At 38.7% G+C, this 22,711-nt stretch overlaps 1 pseudogene; it reads left to right on the top strand.

Annotated features, from left to right (window-relative positions):
- Nucleotides 1–10,430: 10,430 nt before the first annotated feature.
- On the top strand, nucleotides 10,431–10,963 carry LOC123935287 (annotated as a pseudogene).
- The last annotated feature ends 11,748 nt before the right edge of the window (nucleotides 10,964–22,711 follow it).

Below are 22,711 nucleotides of genomic sequence, written 5' to 3'. Positions count from 1 at the left end.
CCTGAGATCATGACCCGAGCCGAAGGCAGAGGCTTAACCCACTGAGTCACTCAGGCGCTCCAGTGAAGCCCTCTTTTAAACCAGTAATCCTAAGGAGTCACCCTGCTCAGACCCTTTGGCTGCCAGAAATATTCAATTACTCTCAGATAAAAGTAAGTCAGGCAGCTACTTATTCTTTTATCTCCTCATTAGTGTTAGCCCTAATTCTGGTTTATAGAATGACTGCTGCTGGGAGTCGGTGGTGAATGAATGCATCTATTTAAGTAATACAATGACCTTATTTTAATCCAATGTATAGAGCCCTCGTATTTTGGGGGAAAGAGATTTTAGAGCTCATTTAGATCAGCCCCTTCCAGTCAGCTTGGCCACTTCTAGCTGTGTGACTTTGGACAAGTCACCTAACCTCTCTGTACCTGTTTCTTCATTTATAAAATGGAGATATAACCTACCTCCCAGGGTTATTGTGAGCATTTTCAAATGAGGTAATACTTAGTATGGCACTTAGAGCAGTTCCTAACTCAGAAATTGTTTGGTTAGCTAGCCTTATTAGGTCAGACCCTATGGTAAAGCTTTATATTCATTTATTTATTTTTCCTAAGGATCCAGCAAGGAAGTCGCTACTGTATCATTTCATGAATGAAGAAGCAACTGAAGCTCAGAGAAGTTAGCAACATACCGGGTCGTTCAACCGCTGATATGTGGAGCTGTGAGACGAACTCTACTCCATGGGTCGGGTTACAAAGTTCACACATGCTCTTTCTACCTCACCCTGCTCTTCCTAATTGTATGTGGAAGGAATTCAGCTTGCATCATCATCTCTATGCCTGACGCTCAGGCATGTGACGGCATGTTTTGCAACCTGATAAGTACAGTCTGGTCTGAAGAGAGTGTGTCTGCATAGTGCATGGGGAACCCCAGTGAGAAGTCCAGTTGTGTCCACTGCACTGTGGGATAGGATGGCTCAGAAACTGAATTTTTCTTTTTAAGATTTCATTTATTTATTTGACAGAGACAGAAAATGAGTGGGGGCCAGGGCAGAGGAAGAGCCCAACATAGACTCCATCCCAGGACCCTGGGATCATGACCTTAGCTGAAGGCAGATGCTTAATAGACTGGGCCACCCACGTGCCCCAACAGAAACCTAATTTAAGAAATGCTGCGGGGGGGAAAAAACACATCCTAAGGGAAAAGGGATGCAGGAATGAAGAGTTCAGGTTGGGAAGCATACCTTAAGTCATCAGAGTGACATAACATTTGAGAGTAGCATGGTCTCTTACATGCATGACTATGTCCTAGTGAAAAGGCAAGAGTTTTTTCACTAAACACTAACATCAGTGGTCCCTGCAACACTCTTTGGGGCTCCTCCAACAGAGAGTAACATGATTCACAGCAACCCCCCTCTTACATACACACATCTTCAACTTTGTCATAGGCAACTCCGGTAACATAAGATGAATGATCAGAGCAATGGTACCTATCAACAGGGAAATTCCTTACTCGGTAAAGCAGCCATGAGCCCCACTATGCCAAGGCCCATCAGGGCTGAAGTGGCTATGGTGCCTGATGAAAGAGGCGTAGGATCTGAACCGACACCTCCATGCCAGGAGATCTGTGAGAAATATGACGTCCAGAGAGAACTGCTTGATCTAGTGAATCAAGAGAGTGTCTTCAGGCACAGAATAAAAGATAGACACGCATCTCTTGGGTGTCTCAAACACATAGCAGATAGATTTTTCTTTTTAAGCCCCCTACTCCACCATATGAAATACACAAGTTAGACCCCAGGGAAATACATTCATTCATTCATTCATTCAACACATACTGATTTTGTAACTTCTGTAAGAATACCAAGTACTCTAGATGCTATGGATATAATGATGATGGAGCTTCTGATTTTGCATGGCAAAATTATGTTATTTAAGTAATTATGCAAATACAAAATTGTGCTTATGACAAATGCTATGATAGAGATGGATATAGTTCTATAAACATAATAGGAGGATTTCTACCTACTCAATGAAAATGAGATCTGAGGCATGAATAGGCATTAATGAGACAAAAAGGGAAGGGAAGAGCATTTCAGGCAAAGGAAATAGCATAGGCAAAGGCTCTGCCACAAGTTAAAGATTGTAAGTACAAGGCTTGAGAGCATAATACAATATGAGGCTGAAGACTCAGATGGAGTAAGCCCATACTGGGCCTTGCCGATCATAGTAAGTGATTTAGTCTTTATCCCAAAATTCATGGGAAGATTTTAAAACCTTTTAAGTAGGAGAGAGGATGTCATATGATTAATTATGAGAAATCACTCAGTCACACCCTCCCTCTGTTTAAAATCTTCTAACAGCTTTCAAATACACTTGGGAGAAATTCAAGTCCTTACACCATGATTTGCAAAGCTCAGGCCCCTACCTACTTCTCCTATCCTGCCTTTGTTAGCTGTGCTCCAACCACATTGGTTTCCATGCTATTCCTAAAAATGCCAACCTTGTTCCCACCCAAGAGCCATTGGACTTAACTGTTCATCTTACCTAGAACGTTCTTTCCTCAGACATTTGCATGTATCACCCCCTCTCTTGTTCAAGTCTCTGTGTTCAAACAATATCTACTCAGGGGCACCTGGGTGGCTCAGTTGGTTAAGCCTCTGCCTTCGGCTTGGGTCATGGTCCCAAGGTCCTGGGATCAAGTCCCGTGTCAGGCTCCCTGCTCTGCAGGGAGTCTGTGTCTCCCTCTGCCCCTCCCCCCACTCATTTTCTCAATCTCCCTCTCTCATTTGTTTCTCCCTCCCAAATAAATAAATAAAATCTTAAAAAAAAATCTACTCAGAGAAGCTTTCTCTGTCAAGTCCATCTAAAATAGCACTCCCAACACTATTCCCTTGCCTGTTTAATTTTTCTTCACGACAATATCCCTACCTAACATTGTGTTAAATATTTGCTTATTGCCCATCTCTCACAATAGAATATAACTCCATGAGGGCAGAGGCTTTGTTTTGCTCACTGCTATATAACTAACACCTAGAATGGTACCTGGCATATAATGGATACTTACTAAACATTTTTTGATTGAATGAATAAATGAATCAATGACTACAATGTGAAGAATATATTGGAAGGGGGCCAAAGTGATCTAGGGAGACTAGTTAGGAGACAAGTATAGTATTCCACATGACAGCTGATGACAGCTTAGACTGAGATGGTAATGGAGAAGGTGGTGGGAATGAGTAACTTAGAAAGATATTTGGGTTGGTAAAATTGATAGGACTTGATTATGGATTAGATATAGCACATAATAAAGGGGGGAGAATTGTTAAAGATAAGCCCCAGGTTATATACTAGATTCTACTTGTACAGTATTTTGCAACAATTTACCAGCAAGCATACTATTTCAAATATTCTTTGTTAAGGGTTCGAAAATGGCATTTCCATATAATGGAATCATACTTGCAGAGACACCACAGAGCCACCATTAGAAAGACTGGACTTGGCCTTGTTCTAGCAGGGAAGACTGCTCTAAAATAAAGGTGTTACCTGCCAGAGAATCAGCATTCCCCTCCTCCTTAAGACACCATCCACCATGGCTAACCGTACTCATTTGCAGTCAAGTACAGTTTGTCCTTGGAACGAAAGCAGATCAACCAGGCCATGTAAGGATGGCATCTTCATTCCACATTCCACTCCCTCCACATTCCTCTCCCAAAACTACATTAACTATCTACAAGAAAAACTACAAACTGAAGGGACTTTACTCCTTAAAACTGTCAAGTTGCTACCCCAAAATATGCCTCTTTGGCATAAGGATTATCTTGAGCTGGTTATTTTTAAGAAACAGCAGAGATAGGAGAAGCTCTGAAAAGCAGAAGTTACCCTTTTGTACAAAACACTTACATATAGAAGGGAAATCTCCATCTGTAAGGGTGTCTCCCTCTCTGTACCAGGCAGAGGAGGAGGACTACATCTCTAGAAACTCTTGTTAATGGAGAAGGTGAGGACTTAAACCTGCATAACAACCATCCCCTTGTTTACTGCTTTGCCTAAAAACCTCCCATAACTTGCCTTGTCCACCCCTCCATGACTACCAGCATCTTTTGTATTTAGCAGGGTATGGTATTTAAGGTGGAGGCTTGGGCCATTTCTAGAAGTCACTCAGTTTTCCTGAGTATCTCCATGTATGCAAAAGGTATACATGTTATCAAACTACTGTTTATTTTTCTCCTGTTAATCTGTATCTTATTATGGGGTTAAGGATCTCAGCCAAGAGCCCAGAAGGATTAAGAGAAAATTATTTTTCCTTCCCTGCGAAGTCATCAAAAACAAGGAAAGTCTGAGAAACTCGCAAGCCATAAGGAGCCTACGGAGACATAATGACTAAGTGAAATGTGGTATTCTGGATGGGATCCTGGAATAGAGAAAGGATTTCATGTAAAAACTAAGAACATCTGGGGCGCCTGGGTGGCTCAGTGGGTTAAAGCCTTTGCCTTCAGCTCAGGTCATGATCTCAGGGTCCTGGGATTGAGCCCCACATCGGGCTCTCTGCTCCGCGCGGAGCCTTCTTCCTCCTCTCTCTCTGCCTGCCTCTCTGCCTAGTTGTGATTTCTCTGTCAAATAAATAAAATATTAAAAAAAAAAAAAACTAAGAACATCTGAATAAAAGTATGGACATTGGTGATAGTAGTATGTCAGTATTGGTTAAAAAATTGTGTTAATAATGGGAAAATAAGCATTGTGTATATAGGAACTCTTCATACTATCTCTGCAATTTTTCTGTAAATCTAGAACTATCCTAAAATAAAAAGATGTTTAAGATACACAAACACACACACACAAACACACACACACTACAGTGCATGATTCTCACTCCATTACTTTACTCCCCATGTGTAAATAGGCCAGAATACTCTCTTTTAGGTGATTTCTTATAGGTGCTAGTTTTTGTAAATACTTGATATTTTCAGATACATTATTTTCAAATCCTGAGAATGTCAAGGGAAAATCTATGAGACCTCTCTATACTGGTAGAAGAAGAAAAATAGAAGGAAAAAAAATGAATATTAGACAATTCCTACTTATCCATCAGAATTACTAGAATACTGAGTGGCATTGGGGGTTCTATATGGTTTTGCTTTGTTTTGAGGAGATAGTTCATAAATTACTGCTTGTCTAATATTTGTTAACTTATCACCACATTTGTCCTTCAGAAAATAGCCTTTTTTTTTAAGATTTTATTTATTTATTTGACAGAGAGAGATCACAAGTAGACAGAGAAGCAGGCAGAGAGAGAGAGGGAAGCAGGCTCCCTGCCGAGCAGAGAGCCCGATGCGGGACTCGATCCCAGGACCCTGAGATCATGACCTGAGCCGAAGGCAGCGGCTTAACCCACTGAGCCACCCAGGTGCCCCAGAAAATAGCCTTTTTAATAAAAGAGTCACTCAGAATTTTTAGAGACTTTGCTGTTAAATTGTGATATACATAGGTAAGCAACTCAGAACAGTAATTTTATTAAGTTATTCCCTCATTCCCTACACACACATAGACATATGTGCACACACATTTAATGTAAGGGAAGTATGATGCACCAAGGGAGAATTAAAAGTTTAGAAGAAAATACCAAGCAAGCACAAATCACAAAAGCACAAAATTTCAGAGCTAGGCTAAACCCTAAAGATCCCGAATCATTCAGAGGGGAGCCCAAGACCCAGAGATTAACTGATTTACTTAGTATCACAATCCTTCAATGCTCTTTCAACAACACTAGGCAGGCTCACTCCCTTCATACTCTTTAGTTTTGTCTATATATAGATCCAATCAATTATTTAAAAGGTCAGTAAAAAAGCTTATAAATATCATCTGACTAGTATTTATTAAACAAATTAGGAATAATATTCTATAGAGAAGGTTCTATAAAACTATTTTTATACCCTGCTTATGACCAGCTGTAGTATCTGGTTCTTTTAATAAAACCCAACTTCACCACAAGAATCAGAAATGGACTCATGAATGAAACACAAGAAGAGTCAACAAATGGAAGTTCTAATTCAGACTTCAAATTTTACTCTGTGACTTGGACTCAAGTACAACTGAGCCTCAGTTTCCTCCTTAGTTAAATGGGAACAACAATTTCCTATCTTACCCAGGGGTCGTGAGAATTATTAGAGCTTGATTTCCTCTCTTATCTTTGCCATCAAGAGTGATGAGACTCTCCTTAATGTTGTGAAGTCCTAAGTTTGCTACTCTGAGAAGCCTAAGCCACTATCTGGTCTTGTTACTAACTTCTCACCTGTCATTCCAGGGATCACACACTCTTATAGCACTTGGTTTCCCCTAAAAGTCTTTGGAAAGTGTAGCAGAAAAAGCAAAGGACAGACAGGAAGTCGAAGACAGTGTTCTATGCTCAGAGCTGCCATTGACTTTCATGTGATCTTCAATAGGTCAGTTCCTCCCTTGGTATAATGAAGAGATTGGGCCCCCATCTAAGTTTCTCCATGGATATAAGGATCCCGCCCCCCCCCCCCCATCCCAAGCCCTTTCAGCTTGGACAAATGACTCAAGAATTCTATATTCAGGCAATACCAGGTAGGCTGAAAGTGTAGATGACTGTGGCCTTCTGTGTCCATACCAAGCTTTCAAATCAGCTGCAAGGCTCATCTCAGCATGGGGGCTTCTGGTGCCTGTGGCCATGCTCTGACCCACACAGGGGGTTGCTGAGATGACTTGGGGGGAGGTAAGTAAAAGGCACCCAAGTCTGGATGAAATTAATTAACCTTGAGGTAATTAAGTTAGCTCTACCCCATATTCTGTATTCCCTTAAATAGAAGGGAGGGACAGCCAATAATGACACTGTTTCTGCAATGAAGGTTGATACTTACAAAATGAAATTTTTCAGTTGAGAGAGAAGGGACATTCACCCCTACTCATATTTATAAACCTGCTATATCTGAATCTCATTATGTCTGATATTTCACAGACAAGGAAGAAAATAAAAAACATTCATTTACCATCAACTCTGACGAATACTAACCACCTCTTTCAATAAACACATACCAACATCCATTAGCCCTTGAACATTCTAGCAGACACACAGCTGGAGCCATTACTTGTCAGAATGAGAAACTGCTTGTCAAGAGAGTTAAGTTAGAGGGGGTGCTGGAGGCACACCTGCTTACTCTCGTACTTTCTCATTTCTCCTACCTCGGCTACTAGCCTTATCCAATACACACTCTGTTGAGAATATGGTACCCCTTTAATCCTAATCTCAGTACAGATGTATAAAGTTGCTTTCAACAGAGATCCTAACTAGAGGCTCTCAGCTAGGAGAAGCCCTCTAGTTCAGGTTCAAGGCATGGGAAAGTCGTCTCCTAACATCCAGAGACAATGGAATTAATCCCATTTTTCTGGTCTCTTTTTTCTTTTTTCTTTTCTCTTTTCTATTCTTTTGTTTTGTCTTGCCTTTGTTCTCTCATACCCAAGACCCCAGGCAATTCCATAAGGAAGGCAGCAGTAGCATCAACAGTGGGGGACCCAACACTGAGGGAAGGTCAGAGGAGCAGTTGTCCCAAGAGTCTGGAGAAAACACCACTGTTAGTCCTCTTTCTGTGCTCCTATCACTTGGCCCTACATGTGAGCACAGCTTCAGGAAATGCACAGCAGAATGAACTAATGAAGGCCAATTTACTGGCCAAAGGACCAAAAAGGAAGCCTCAAAAAAACCAGAAAGTATAGGGAATATGGGCGAGAAGAAGGAGCCTGGCCAAGTGGCCTGGCCCCAAAACTTGTTTATAAATTCCTGGGCTCACTACTAAGCTACTGGATATGTGGATCAGACCCAGATGTGCATCTGAGAGAGGAACTCCAGAGTAGACCACGGCCCAATTTCATGCTGGCCACCAGGCAGGATAGATACAAATAACATTGCAAAGGCTTTGAAAACGGAACTGACACTGAAAGCAAAATCCACAGGTATCTGGTCAAAACTTGCAACCCCAAACCCAACTGAGTAGACAGTCCGCTACAACAAAAATATCAACATTCTCCATGGATTTCAACAAGACCTAGACACTCGTAATATTTAAAATTTGCATGACAGAATTCAAAATTACTCAGCATATGAAGAACTAGGAAAATCTCAACTTGTATGAAAAAAGGCAAAATTTGAAATGAATAGAATGATGCAGCAACTCAAAGAAATAGAAAATAGAAAGAAAAACAAAATAGAAATTTTGGAACTAAAAAAAAAACAAAAGGAAAGGTTTTTAAATCTCAGTAGATAGATTCAAGAGTATAGTAGGGTACCCAACAAACATCTAAAGAAATAATGAATGAAAATTTCTAAAATTGGCAAAAGATATAAACCTACAGATTCAAGAAGCTCAGTAAAACACAAACAAGATAAATCCAAAGAAATCCATGCCCAGATACATAATTAAATTCTTTAGAACTGCCTTATACAGGCATACCTCATGCTTCATGGAGCTTCACAGAGCTTTTTTTTTTTTTTTTAACACATTGAAGATTTGGGGCAGCCCTGCATCAAGCAAGTCTACTGGCACTATTTTTCCAATAGCATTTGCTCACTTCATGTCTCCGCGTCACATTTTGGTAATTCTCTCGATACTTCAAAATTTTTAGTGATTACATTTGTTATGGTAGTCTGTGATCAGTGACTTGTGTTTATTAGCAAATTAGGAACTCGCTGACAGCTCAAATGATGGTTAGAACTTTTTTTTTTAAAGATTTTATTTATTTATTTGACAAACAGAGATCACAAGTAGGCAGAGAGGCAGGCAGAGAGAGAGAGAGGAGGAAGCAGGCTCCCCGCAGAGCAGAGCGCCCGGTGCGGTGCGGGGCTCAATCCCAGGACTCTGGGATCATGACCTGAGCGAAGGCAGAGGCTTTAACCCACTGAGCCACCCAGGCGCCCTGATGGTTAGAACTTTTTAGCAATATCTTTTAATTGAAGTAGGTACATTGTTTATTTAGATATAACACTGTTGTACACTTAATTGACTACAGTATAGTGTAAACATAACTTTTATATGCAATGAGAAACCAAAAAATCATTTGACTCTACTGTGATATTCCTTCATTGCAGTGGTCAGGAAACAAATTCACATCTCTAAGGTATGACTGCAGTAAGTCTTAAAATTGGGTAGTGTAATTTATCCAACTTTATTCTTTATTTTCAAAATTATTTGGCTATTCTATTTCCTTTGCTTTCTATATAAAGTTTAGAACACGCTTATCTATACATACAAACATACCTCTAGAATTTTTATTGCAAATGCATTAAATCTACACATTGGTTTGGGTAAAATTGACAACTTCACTATGTTTAGTCTTCCAATATATAATCATGGTATAGCTCTCAGTTTATTTAGGTCTTTGATTTCTTTAATTGGCAGTTTGTAGATTTCAGAATATAGATCAATGGGGCACCTGGGTGGCTCAGTCGTTGAGTGTCCGCCTTCGGCTCAGGTCATGATCCCAGGGTCCTGGGATTCAGCCCCACATCAGGCTCCCTGCTCAGTAGGAGGCCTGCTTCTCCCTCTCCCACACCTCCTGCTTGTGTTCCCTGTCTCACTCTCTCTCTGTCAAATAAATAATTAAATCTTTAAAAAATATAAATTAATGCATGTTTTATTAGATTTATACATAATTATTCCATTTTTAGAGCTATTGTAAATGGTATATTTTTAAAATTTTGGTTTCTAATTATCAATGCTAGTATATACAAACACAATTGATTTTTACGTGTCTTGTATCCTGTGACCTTGCTAAAGTCTGTTACTAGTCCTAGGAGTTTTACTGTAGATTTGCTGGGATTTTCTACATAGAAAATTGTGTTTTAACTAGGGACAATTTTATATCTTTTTCTTTCCTTACTGTGCTGGCTAGGACTTCCAGTATAGTACATGGATGAATAGGAGTGGAAAGAGTGGAAATCCATGCTTCATTCCAAGTCGTAAAGAAAAGCATTGGGTCTTTTACCATTAAGTGTGATGTTAGCTGAAGGTTTTTGTTTTTTTTTAAATAGACAACTTTCATCAGATTGAGGACGTTCCCTCTAGTCCTAGTGCACTGAGAATTTTTATCATGAATGGATTCTGGATGTTGTAAAAAAAAAAAAAAGAATCAGTTGATAAGCTCAAGTGGAGTCTCTCCTTTAGACTCGATAGAGTAGATTAAATTGATTCGATTTTTGAATATTAAATCAGTCTTGCACTCCTAGAATAACCCCACTTGGTCATGCTATATTATTATTTTTATACTGCTGGATTAAATTTGCTAATATTTTGTTAAGGATTTTTGCACTATGTTCATGGGTAATATTATAATGTCTGTAGTATTCTTATACTATTTATATCTGGATTGACAGGATAATATTGGTCTCGGAAAATGTGTCAAAAAGTGTTTCCTTGAGACCACGACAACTAGAAGGGGACCCGACAGAGGGGGTGAGAGACCGAGCGCCGCAAGCGTGGGGCAAGTGTGGTGTAAAGGAATTCATTAGCCATGGATGTATTCATGAAAGGACTTTCAAAGGCCAAGGAGGGAGTCGTGGCTGCTGCTGAAAAAACCAAACAGGGTGTGGCAGAAGCAGCAGGAAAGACAGAAGAGGGTGTTCTCTATGTAGGCTCCAAAACCAAGGAAGGAGTGGTTCATGGTGGGACAACAGTGGCTGAGAAGACCAAAGAGCAAGTGACAAATGTGGGTGAGGCGGTGGTGACAGGGGTGACAGCAGCAGCACAGAAGACCGTGGAGGGAGAGCATTGCAGCTGCCACTGGCTTTGGCAAAAAGGATCAGCGGGGCAAGAGTGAAGAAGGAGGCCCACAGGAAGGAATTCTGGAAGATATGCCAGTTGATCCTGACAATGAAGCATATGAAATGCCTTCTGAGGAAGGATATCAAGACTATGAACCTGAAGCCCAAGAAATACTTTTGCTCCCAGTTTCTTGAGACCTACTGACAGATGTTACAACCGGTACAAGTACTCAGTTCCAACATGCCCAGTCACGACATTTTCGCAAAGTTTTTACAGTGCATTTTGAACTCTTCCAGCAGCAGTGATTGGAGTTATCTGAACCTGCCCCTACTCAGCACTTCAGTGCTTCCCTCTCACTGAAGTGATTATACGGTAGCACAAGGGTCCTTGTGTGCTGTGTGCCTATTGTGGCTTCAAATCTAAAATGTTAAATTAAAACACCTAAGTGACTACCACTTATTTCTAAATCTTCACTATTTTTTGTTGCTGTTATTGAGAAGTTCTGATTTACTATCATATATTATAAGATTTCTAGGTGTCTTTTAATGATTATTTCTGTTTAAAAATAATGATGTGTTGTGAAATTTGTTAATATATATAATACTTAAAAACATGTAAGCATGAGGGGCGCCTGGGTGGCTCAGTAGGTTAAGCCGCTGCCTTCGGCTCAGGTCATGATCTCGGGGTCCTGGGATCGAGTCCCACATTGGGCTCTCTGCTCAGCAGGGAGCCTGCTTCCCTCTCTCTCTCTCTGCCTGCCTCTCTATCTACTTGTGATCTCTCTCTGTCAAATAAATAAATAAAATCTTTAAAAAAAATGTGAGCATGAAACTATGCACCTATAAATATTAACTATGAAATTAAAAAAAAAAGTGTTTCCTCTTCTATTTTCTGGAAGAGATTGCATAGAATTCGTGTCATTTCTTTGTTAAATGGTTGGTAGAATCCTCCAGTGAAACCATCTAAATCCTGGGATTTATTTTTCAAAAGAGTTTTAACTACAGAATCGATTTATATAATAGTTGTACAACTATTCAGGCTATTTTTTCTTGGGTGACTTTGGTAGTTTGTGGTTTTTGAGCAACTAGGTCATACCACCTAAATTGTTGAATTTGTGGAATGCCCTCTTGATCTCAGTGTCATAAGTTCTAGCCCACTGTTGGTTGTAGAGATTACTTAAAAATAAAATCTTAGAGGCACCTGTGTGGCTCAGTGGGTTAAAGCCTCTGCCTTCGGCTCAGGTCATGATCCTGGGGTCCTAGGATCAAGCCCCACATCAGGCTCTCTGCTGGGCGGGGAACCTGCTTCCCTCTCTTTCTCTGCCTGCCTTTCTGCCTACTTGTGATTTCTGTCTGTCAAATAAATAAAATAAAATCTTTTAAAAAAAGGAAACTATCTTAAAATAAAATAAAAATAACATCTTAGAAAAAATAAATTATTGAATTTATGTATATAGAATTATTCATAGTGTATCCTTTTTGTCTTTTTATTGTCTGTGGAGTTTGTAGTGATATCCCCTCTTTCATTCGTGGTGTTAATCATTTGTGCTTCCCTCCTTTTCTTTGTCAGTTAATCAGAGGTTAGTCAATTTTATGAATCTTCAAAGAATCAGCTTTGGTTTTATTGATTTTTCTCTACTGATTTTCTGTTTTCAATTTTATCAATTTGTGTGCCTTATTCTTTTCTCTGCTTTCTTTGGGTTTAATTTGCTCTTCTTTTTCAACTTTCTTAAGGCAGAAGCTTAGATTATTGGTTTCAGATATTTTCTCTTTTCTATTTTAAGCATTTAGGGGTCTAGATTTCCATCTAAACACTGCTTTAAATACCTGCCACAAATTTTATTTGTGTTTTCATTTTCATTCAGTTCAAAATACATTTTTTATAAGACTGATTGATTGAGGGGCGCCTGGGTGACTCAGTGGGTTAAGCCTCTGCCTTCGGCTCAGGTCATGATCTCAAGATCCTGGGATCAAGCCCCATATCAGGCTCCCTGCTCAGTGGGAAGCCTGCTTCCCCCTCTCTCTCTGTCTGCCTCTCTGGCTACTTGTGATCTCTGTCAAATAAATAAAAATCTTTAAAAAAAAAAAAGACTGATTGATTGATTGAATGATTGATTTGTCAGAGAGAGAGAGAAGGCACACAAGCAGGGGGAGCAGGAGGCAGAGGGAGAAGCAGGCTCCTCGCTGAGCAAGTTGCCCGATGAGGAACTTGATCCCAGGACCCTAGGATCATAACCCAAGCCAAAGGCAGACGCTTAACGGATGGAGTGACCCAGGTGTCCCTCAAAATATTTTCTAAATATTTCTAAATATATTTCCTCTAAATATATATCCTCTTTGGCCTATGAATTATTTAGGGAATAGGTTATTTATTTTCTGAGTGGAGATGTTCCTGCTAATCAATCTTTCTGTTATTGATTTGTAGTTTAGTTTCATTATAGTCAAATAATATACTTTGTATAATTTAATTATTTAACATATTAAGGTATGTATTTATGGCCCAGCATATGGCTTATCTTTGTGAGTGTTGATCTCAAAAATGTTTTTCAGTTTATGGATTCAAAAATCTTGCAGAGGGGCGCCTGGGTGGCTCAGTGGGTTAAGCTTCTGCCTTTCGCTCAGGTCATGATCCCAGCGTCCTGGGATCGAGCCCCGCATTGGGCTCTCTGCTTGGCGGGGGGTCTGCTTCCTCTTCTCTCTCTCTCTATGCCTGCCTCTCTGCCTACTTGTGATCTCTATCTGTCAAATAAATTAATAAAATCTTTAAAAAAAAAATCTTGCAGAGACTGCAAAGTAGTACCTTTACTAATATAGGGTCAGAAGAGAAAAAGTTTAAGAATTTAGATAAAATGCAAACAATGAGAGAACCCCTGTCTCAACACAAAAGTAAAGTCTTTTGAGCCATATCTACAAAAAGTTATCAGACATACCTTAAAAATCCCTTTAGGAGACAACTGGGACACTTCATGTGAACCCTATTTAGCTATGTTACCCTGCTTAAGCACCATCATCTGTTTTTCATGTATGGTTGCAAATTACACAGGGTCTTGTGGGGCTTTTGGTCAAAAGTCCTCGTCACCCAGGCCCAATGAAACTTGATTCCAAATAGAAATCAAAAAAACATCTGACAATGTATGTAACCTCACAAAAAACTTCTGGATCACGTTTTCCCCATTTTGGTTAATAGAAAGACATGTCTAATTCTGTCTCCTGTGTCTCTACCTTTGGAATAAAATAAGGTATACCTTCTATCCAAGGCTCGATAGACAACAAAGCATAATGACTAAAAACAAAGACTCAAGTGTCAGACATAAGTTGAAATTCTGGTTCTAGCCCTTACTGGCTGTGTGAAATTAAGCAAGCTCCTTGACCTCGCTAAAGCTCCACTTCCCCTTATATAAGGTGGGATAACAGCAGAACCTATAAGATATGGCTTTTGTGAGGAGCAAATGGGATAATAAACATAAAGGTCCTGGAACAGAGCTTGACACATAAATGCTCAGTAAATGTTGATGATGATGTTCAGGATCTCACCCATACCATACAAGTCCGGAAGCCCTAACAAGGGCTCCCAATCTTTGGTCTGAAGATTTGCACATGTCTGAAACATGCCTCACAATTTCAAAGGGCTGGGGTACCTGGGTGGCTCAGTGGGTTGGGCCTCTGCCTTTGGCTCAGGTCATGATCCCAGGGTCCTGGGATCGAGCCCCGCATCGGGCTCTCTGCTCATCGGGGAGCCTGCTTCCCCTTCTCTCTCTGCCTACTTCTCTGCCTACTTGTGATCTCTCTGTCAAATAAATAAACCCACCATACAATATTATTACAAAATTATTGACTATATTCCTTATGCTGTACTTTATATCCCTGTGACTTATTTATTTTATAACTGGAAGTCTGTACCTCTTAATCCCTTCACTTGTTTTGCCCGTTGCCCCACCCAGCTCCCTTCTTTCTGCTAATCACCAGTTTGTTCTCTGTATTTAAGTCTGCTTTTTGTTTGTTCATTTGTTTTGTCTTTTAGAGTCCATATATAAGTGAAATCATGTGGTATTTTTGTTCTCTGTCTGGCTTATTTCACTCAGCATAAAATCCACTAGGTCCATCCACGTTGTCACAAATGGCAAGATCTCATTCTTTCTTTTTTTAAGCTTTATTTATTTATTTATTTATTTATTTATTTTTAAAAGATTTTATTTATTTATTTGGCAGACAGAGATCACAAGTAGGCAGAGAGGCAGGCAGAGAGAGAGAGGAGGAAGCAGGCTCCCTGCAGGGCAGAGAGCCCGATGCGGGGCTCGATCCCAGGACCCTGGGAATCATGACCTGAGCTGAAGGCAGAGGCTTTAACCCACTGAGCCACCCAGACGCCCCTATTTATTTATTTTGAGAGAGAGAGAAAGTGCTTGTAAGAGCAAGTGAGCAAGTGGAGGGGCAGAGGGAGAGGGAGAGGGGAATCTCAAGCAGACTCTCCGCTGAGCACAGAGCCTCACACAGGGTTCAATCTCATGACACAAAGATCATGACCTGAGCCAAAAGCAGGAGTAGGACACTTAACCAACTGAGACACCCAGGTGCCACCAGGATCTCATTCTTTTTTATGGATTTGTAATATTCCATTGTATTTTTACATCACATCTTTATCCATTCATCTGTCAACGAACATATGGGTTGCTTCCATATCTTGGCTATTGGAAATTATGCTACAATAAACATAGTGTATATATCATTTCAAATTAGTGTTTTCATTTTGTTGGGGTAAATACCCAATAGTGGAATTACTGGATCATATGGTATTTATATTTTTAATTTTTTAAGGAACCTCTATACTGTTTTCTACAGTGGCTGTACCCATTTGCATCCCACCAATAGTGCACATGTGTTCCTTTTTCTCCACATCTCCACCAATACTTGTACTTTCTTGTGTTGTTGATTTTAGCCATTCTGACATGTGTAAGGTGGTATCTCATTGTGGTTTTGATTTACATTTCTCTGCTGATTAGTGATGTTGAGCATCTTTTCATGTATCTGTTGGCCAACTGTATGTCTTCTTTAGAAAAATGTCATTCAGGTACTCTGCCCATTTTTATTTTTTTTAATGTAGTATATTTTAGTTTATACCAGTATATTTTTATTCACTGTAAAATGCTGTTGTTTTTCATGAAATAAAATAATTCAAAGAGATTCCATCCATACAAATACTTTCATACTCTAAAATAAAAATTTCTTCCCATGAACCAATCCTCTACCCATTTTTAAATCAGACTAGGTTTTTTTAGTGTTGAGTTGCTTAAGTACGTATTTTAGATGTTAACCCCTTATTGGATACATCATTTACAAAATCTTCTCCCCTTGGTTGCCTTTTTGTTTTGTCGATGGTTTCCTTCACTGTGTAAAATCTTTTTACCTTGACGTAGTCCCAATAGTTTATTTTTTATTTTGTTCCCCTTCCCTGAGGAAACATATACATAAATATGTTGCTAAGGCCAATGTCCAAGTGATTATGGCATGATTTCTTTTAGGAGTTTCATGATTTCATGTCTCATAGTTCATCTCATAGTTCATCGTACATTCTTATCTCTTTTGTTATAAATTAATTGACCATACAGGTGTAGGTTTATCTCTGATCTCTTTATCCTATTCCTTTTGTTATAAATTGTTATATATATTGTTATATATAAATATATATATATATATAAAAATATATATAAATTTGTTATAAATTAATTGACCATACAGGTGTAGGTTTATCTCTGATCTCTTTATCCTATTCTATTGATCTATGTGTCTATGTGTCTACTTTTGTGCCAGTACTATACTATTATGATTACTATAGCTTTGTAGTATATCTTGAAATCTGGGGTTGTGATACCTCTAGCTTTGTTCATCTTTCTTAAGACCTTTTTGGCTTTTTTGGCTATTCAAAGTCTTTTGGGGTTCCATATAAATTTTAGTATTATTTGCCATAGTTCTATGAAAAAATGTTATTGGTATTTTGATAGGGATTACACTGAATCTGTTGATTGCTTTACGTATTATGGACATTTTGATGATATTAATTCTTTCAGTCCATGAACATTGACTATCTTTCCATTTGTTTGTGTCATCTTTAATTTCTTTCATCAATGTCTTATAGTTCTCACAGTATAGGCCTTTCACCTCCTTGGTTAAATTTATTCCTAGGTATTTTTTTCTTTTTGGTACAATTGTAAATAGGATTGTTCATTTCTCTTTCATTATTAGTGTATAGAAATTCAAACTGATTTCTGCATATTAATTTTGTATCCTACAACTTTACTGAATTCATTTATCAATTCTAATATATTTGGGTGGAGTTTTCTGAGATTTCTATATATAGTATTATGTCATCAGCAAATACTGACAGTTTTACTTCTCCCTTACCTTTTATTTCCTTTTCTTGTCTGACTGCTGCAACTAGGACTTCCAGAACTATGTTGAATAAAAACTGAAAGAGTGGCTATTCTTTCTTGTTCCTGATCTTAGAGGAAAAGCTTTCATATTTTCACCATTGAGTATGATGTTAGCTGTAGGTTTTTCATATATGCCCTTTATTATTTTGAGGTATGTTCCCTCTAAACCCACTTTGTTGAATGTTTTTTTAATCATAAACAGATGTTATATTTTTGTCAAATGCTTTTTCTGCTTCTATTGAAATGACCAGTTGTCTCTCATCCTTACTCTTCTTAACATGAAGTAACACATGGATTGATGTGCAAATATTGAACTACTCTTGCATCCCTGGAATAAATCCTGCTTGATCATGGTGAATAATTTTTTTAATGTATTGTTGGATTTGGTTTGCTAATATTAGATTGAGGATTTTTGCATCTATGTTCATCAGAGATAGTGGCTTGTAGTTTGTTTTTGTTTTTGTAGTGTCTTTGTCTTGTTTTGGTATCAGGACAACAGTGGCCTTGTAGAATAAGTTTGAAAGTTTTCCTTCCTTTTCCACTTTTTGGAATAGTTTGAGAAGAATAGGTATTAGCTCTTCTTTAAATGTTTGGTAGAATTCCCCTGTAAAGCCATCAGGTTCTATTTTTTTATTACTGATCTATTTCATTGCTCAAAATCAGTCTGTTCAAATTTTCTATTTCTTCCTGATTCAGTTTTGAAAGATTGTTTCTAGGATTTCTAGATGTTTCTAGGAATTTAAGTTGTCCAAATTGTTGACATGTAATTGTTCATAATATTCTCTTATAATCATTTGTATTTCTGTGGTCTTGGTTGTTATTTCTCCTTCTTCATTTCTAACTTCATTTAAGTTTTCTTTTTTTCTTGACAAGTTTATCTAAAGGTTTATTAATTTTGTTTATCTTTACAAAGAACCACTTCTTGGCTTCATTGCTTTTTCTATTGTTTTGTTAGTCTCTATTTCATTTATTTCCACTCTAATCTTTATTATTTCCTTCCTTCCTCTATATGTGATCTTTGTGTGTTCTTCTTTTTATAGTTCCCTGAAATGTAACATTAGGTTGGTTGTTTGAGATTTTCTCATTTCTTGAGGTAGGCCTGTATTGCTATAAACTTCCCTCTTAAAACTGCTTTTGTTGCATCCCAAAGAATTTGGTCCGTTTCTATATTCATTTGTCTCCATGTATGTTCTGATTTCCTCTTTGATTTCTTTGTTAAGCCATTGGTTGTTTAGTAGCAGGTTGTTTAGACTCCATGTAGTTGTGTTTTTCCCAGTGTTTTTCTTTTCTATTTTCTTTTTTTTCAAGATTATATTTATTTATTTGAGAGTGAGATAGAGCATGAGAGGGAAGAAGGTCAGAGGGAGAAGCAGACTTTCCATGGAGCTGGGAGCCTGATGCGAGACTTGATCCTGGGACTCTGGGATCATGCCCTGAGCCGAAGGCAGTCACTTAACCAACTGAGCCACATGGGCATCCTCCCAGTGTTTTTCTTGTAATTGATTTCCAGTTCATACTGCTGTGGTCAGAAAAGCAGCTTGATATGATTTCAATCTTCTTAAATTCATTGAGACTTATTTTGTTTTAAGTATGTGTCTTTTGGTCTGAAGTGACTTATTAAAAAATTTTAAAATTTTTTTATTAACATATAATGCATTATTAGCCCCAGGGGTACAGGTCTGTGAATCGCCAGATTTACACACTTCACAGCACTCACCATAGCACATACCTTCCCCATTGTCCATAACCCAACGACCCTCTCCCTATCCACCCCACCCCCCCCCCCACCCCCCCGCCCAGGGCAACCCTCAGTTTGTTTTGTGAGATTAAGGGTCTCCTATGGTTTTTCTCCCTCCCAATCCCATCTTGTTTCATTTATTCCTTTCTACCCCCCAAAACCCCCACATTGCCTCTCAACTTCCTCATATCAGGGAGATTATATGATAATTGTCTTTCTCTGATTGACTTATAGGCAGCATATAGATGGAACTTTTTTTTTAGTCTATTCAGTCACCCTATGAATGTCTCCATCATTTTTAATGTCCATACTAATGGTTTTCCTTAAAACCAGAGTGTCCACAACAAAGCAAATCTGTCATAGAAAGAAAGGAAAAAGAAAGAAGTTCACTCCGCAGGGGAGGGAAAACACACAAAACAACATGAATTTCTTTAACTAATAACTTTCACTTCAAGTCACATTGATATTGTATCAGCATGGCTTCTGAATACAACTTGGTCTGAAAAGGACATAGAACTTGCAAAAGACTGGAAAGTGTGAAGAGATATAATTATGGTAGCAGGAGGGAGATATTGTTTTGACAAAAACTATTAAAAGGATTGTGGGGGGCAACACTATTTAATCAGAATTTTTGATGCTGACTACAGAGGTAAAGGAATACATAAATAACAATGCATCAGTGTTATGTTTCAGTCTTTATCCACATTCTAGACCAAAGCATTTGAGCTAATATATGACTGCTTCCTTTCATCAAAACCATAATTTTTTAAAAAGATTTTATTTGTTTATTTGACAGGCGGAGATCACAATTAGGCAGAGAAGCAGGCCCAGAGAGAGGAGGAAGCAGGCTGCCCACTGAGCAGAGAGCCCAATGCGGGGCCTGATCCCAGGACCCTGAGATCCTGACCCTAGCCGAAGGCAGTGGCTTAACCCACTGAATCACCCAGGCGCCCCAAAACCATAATTTATTAACATAATCTTGAGTGTGGCCCTGAAAGAGCAAAGGGATTGAGGTATATCACTATAAAATAGGACAGCCTCTACCAATTCCTCAAATTGTTATCACTTCAAAAGAAAGAGGCAAGAATACAGGACCATTACAGGAACCAAAACACCAGGCTGCTGTGATTCAGCAGGACTTTCATTTCCAACTTCAAAGGGCTTCATTAATCTCCTAACCATCCATCTAAAGTTAAGGGAGAAAGAAATGAAGAGCTTTGAATATGAATTCTCTGCCTCTTCCTATAGCTCCCAGTGACACAGGAGACAAAATAAACATTCTTCTCGGGAGATCCAGAAGAAACTGTAGGTGCATAGAGAATAGAAGTGGGTAAAGGAGAGTTTATACCATGGCAGGAATATGAATATGGGATCTCTCTGAGTCAAGGCTATAGGATGGTGTTTAAGCCTCTGCTTTTTGTGATGTGTGAATAGTGATGTTAGACTGTGTCTTCTGCATTCCATTTGTAAAATCTCTTGTCCACAGATCCAGCTGGTTTCCATGTAACCTATATTCATGATGTATTTACTTATAAAATACAAAACTGATGGCTTACCTACGATTTATCACTCTTTTATGGTCACATTGAGCCTAATCAACTGACAGCTGAGCAGTGTTTACTTAAGCATACACCAAGCGCTCAGCCTTAGGTCTGATGGGTTCCAAGAGCTGGAAGACCTCAGGTGAGAAACTAAAGTCTCCTAATTCACTTTACGGTTTTTGAAGTTGGGCTTTTGTCATTTATGTCAGTGACTTGTTATCTAAATGAAACAGGGTCCCAAAGTAATGGGGCTAATTCTTGTAATAAGTAGTTAGAGCACTGCCCTGCCCTGGGAAGCTATGCTTAAAATGGATACCAGTGGTCCAACATTCTCAAGGAAGAAAATCAGTAGTGTGAGGATTGTGTAAAGTGTGATCCCAGGACCACCTACATCAGAATCACTTAGAGATGAATATTAAACCTACAGAGTCCTAGTTTCCACCCCAGATCTGCTAAATCAAAACCTATAGGTTGGAGCTGAAGAACTACATGTCATTAAACTCCCTGCCCCTTGTGATTTTTACACTCACCAGCATTTAAGAATCACTAGCTTAGTGCAAATTCATCTTCATAACTAGATCTCAATCAATCAGTCAAAAAGGCATTTTACTGCCCAGATACAGACTGATCCTCTTAATGAGTCTCTGTTTCCTATCTCTAAATGGAGATACCTACATCTTATAGACTGTGGAGAAAATTAAAAGATGTATATGTAAACGCCTTACACAATGCCTAGCACATGATAAACCATTCAATAAATTTTAGTAATTATACTAAGAGAAAGTCTAAGCTCCCTTTTTTTTTAAAGATTTTATTCATTTATTTGAAAGAGAGACAGTGAGAGAGAGCGTGAAAGAGCAGACTCCCCATGGAGCTGGGGGCCCAGTGTAAGCCTGGATCCCAGGCTCCCAGATCATGACCTGAGCCAAAGGCAGTTGCTTAACCAACTGAGCCACGCAGGCACCCAAAGTCCAAGCTCCTTACTGAAGCCCTTCCAATCTTCATGAATACCTACATTACCGCATCTCCTGACACTCCTCCCATGACACCTGACAATTTGTACTCAAGACAAACCAAACCAATTGGAGTTTCTTCATCCACCAATACCATTTTTTTAAAAAATCTCTACTCCATTGCTTATGCTCTTTCCTTGGCCTAGAATACCATAGAATGTAGTTCCTTGACTTAGAAAGCTCATATTTGATCTTTAAGGCCTAAATCATTGGCATCTTCTCTGGGAAAGTTTTTACTGCACCCCTAAGTCTAAGTTAGTAGCCTCTCCTTCTTGCTCTCTCAGCACCCTGAACTTTGTACCTATTTCTGTGTTTGTTTACCTTTCTTTCCTCATTGGAGAGCAAGCTCTTTGAAGTTATGGACAATGGGATTTTGTAGTTGTTTCTACAATTGTTGTTATTAATTTAAAAACATACAGAAAAGTATAAAGAATAATACAATAATCACCCACATTTCTAACATCCACAAGTAACCACTATTGACATTTTGGCACTTTTGTTTCTAGTCTTTTTCTATTTATTTTCTTTGAAAATAATTTATGAAAATACTGTTCATTGTTTCAGAATAGAATATTATAACTAAAACCAAATGTCCCCTTGACCTCCACCCCCATACTATTTTTCTTCCTTGCCTTTCCAAAGATAACCAAACACTAATATGAGTTTGATATATATCTTTCTGGTCTTTTTCATATATTTTCTGACTTTCCTATATTCATAGAAATCATATAGTATTGGCTTGTACATCATTTCCCAAATGTCACATAGCTATGTGTATCATTCTGCCACTTACTTCTTTTCACTCAAAAGTATTTTTGAGGGTGCCTGCGTGGCTCAGTCGTTAAGTGTCTGCCTTCAGCTTAGGTCATGATCCCAGGGTCCTGGGTTCAAGGTCCACTTTGGGCTCCCCGCTCAGCAGGAAGCCTGCTTCTCCCTTTCCCACTCCCCCTGCTTGTGTTCCCTCTCTCTGTGTGTCTCTCTCTGTCAAATAAATAAATAAAATCTTTAAAGAACTATTTTTGAAATATATCCATGTTGATTCATATATCTGGCTAATTCTGTTTAATTGTAGTGTAATAATCCATTATATGGATTACCTCATTTTATTTACCCAGTTCCCTGTTGATAGGCATTTAGGTTGTTTCCAAGATTTTGTTATTACAAAGAAAAAAGTTAAAACAAATGTGCTTTATTAACTAAATCTTGGTGTATGTGTGTAAATGTTTCTTTAAT

Source organism: Meles meles, chromosome X, assembly GCF_922984935.1.
Source record: "Meles meles chromosome X, mMelMel3.1 paternal haplotype, whole genome shotgun sequence".
Lineage (NCBI taxonomy): Eukaryota > Metazoa > Chordata > Mammalia > Carnivora > Mustelidae > Meles > Meles meles.
Note: the sequence above shows the minus strand (reverse complement) of the source record. Positions and strands in the feature narration are given on the sequence as shown.